We start from the raw sequence: 1,533 nt of genomic DNA, 5'->3' as shown, positions 1-1,533 counted from the left end.
CCCTCCATGGCCAGACAAGATTCGAGGCTCTGTTCCATGCCCTGCTGGCTGCAGGGATGATGTGCTCAGGGGTTCCTGACCATCCATCGCAGATGTGAACAGATCCAGGCCTGATGGATACACGGTGGGAGGGAATGGGAGAGGTCAGACCCATCAGGGGTTACTGAGGTCCTGTGTTTCCCTGCTGTCCGGGGGCCATGCCCCTCAGTGACCCCATCCTGGCAGCAGGCCCAGAGTTCTCCACAGATAATTACCCTAGAGAATTGGTGGCGGAGTTCCCCCGCCAACTCACCACAGACTCAGCCTGGCTCCAACTTAATGCCACCAGAAGAAAATCAACCCCTTTGACATTAAGCCCATAACAATGAGCAGGAACTGGGCCAGCTCTGGCCTCTTGCCGGTTCGGATGGGTTGGTCCGTGGCCAGGGCCAGTGGCCGTTTAGAAAAGGAAGGCCAGGTTCTGTATCCTGAGCGAAGTTAAGCTTCCTGTGTCACCTGACCCCATACCGACCCACACCTACCCCATCTTTCCAGCGTAATAATAATAATGTTGGTATTTGTTAAGCGCTTACTATGTGCCGAGGACTGTTCTAAGCGCTGGGGTAGACACAGGGGAATCAGGTTGTCCCACGTGGGGCTCACAGTCTTAATCCCCATTTTACAGATGAGGTAAGTGAGGCACAGAGAAGTGAAGTGACTTGCCCACAGTCACACAGCTGACAAGTGGCAGAGCTGGGATTCGAACTCATGACCCCTGACTCCAAAGCCCGTGCTCTTTCCACTGAGCCACGCTGCTTCTCTACGCTGCTTCTCCACGCTGCTTCTCCACGCTGCTTCACACCCAGCGTGAGTGTGGGAGTGGGGGACATTTGTGGGGAAGACCACCCCTTCACTCCGGAGAGACCTACTGGACTGATCAGGACTCTTACTGAGTGCAGAGTTTGAAATGGACACCTAATGAGTGTAGAACACCATATTGGACCCCTTCAAGGCTCTCTCTGTGTGCTGAGCACAGTACAAAGTGCCCACTGCCTGCAGAATGCTGTTCTGGGTCCTCTCTGTGTGCAGAGCACTGTATTGGAATATGAGAACGCACAAGAAAAATGAAACACCTGGTCCCGGCTCACAAGAGCTTGGGACAAGTGGAGGATGAGGCAGACACACATTGTTTTCATACTTTGGGAGCAGGAGAACATACACAGGAAACTGGAGCAGCACAAGTAGGGAGTAAATGAAGACCTGATAGCTGCAGAAATCAATAAATATTGTGGGAATCCCTCTGTGCTGAGATGACAAAGGGAGGACAATCTCCTGGTAGCAGTGGGGTGACAGGAGGCTTTGAGGCAGGGTGAGCGGTCTGGGGGGTTGGAAGGGGAGGGGGCCCGGGAGTTAATCAGGGAAAGCTTTCCCTGGAGGCAGGGAAAGCTGCCTGTAGAGCAAGAAGGGATTCCAAGCAGGAGGGAAGGGTTGGAGCTTGGGCTTAGATCAGGATCGCGTGGCGGTGGGGGGAGTCGGAAAAAGCCCCAAGAGGTG

The sequence above is a fragment of the Ornithorhynchus anatinus genome, chromosome 7, assembly GCF_004115215.2.
Source record: "Ornithorhynchus anatinus isolate Pmale09 chromosome 7, mOrnAna1.pri.v4, whole genome shotgun sequence".
Lineage (NCBI taxonomy): Eukaryota > Metazoa > Chordata > Mammalia > Monotremata > Ornithorhynchidae > Ornithorhynchus > Ornithorhynchus anatinus.
The sequence above is the reverse complement of the archived record's forward strand: the minus strand, read 5'-3'. Positions refer to the sequence as shown.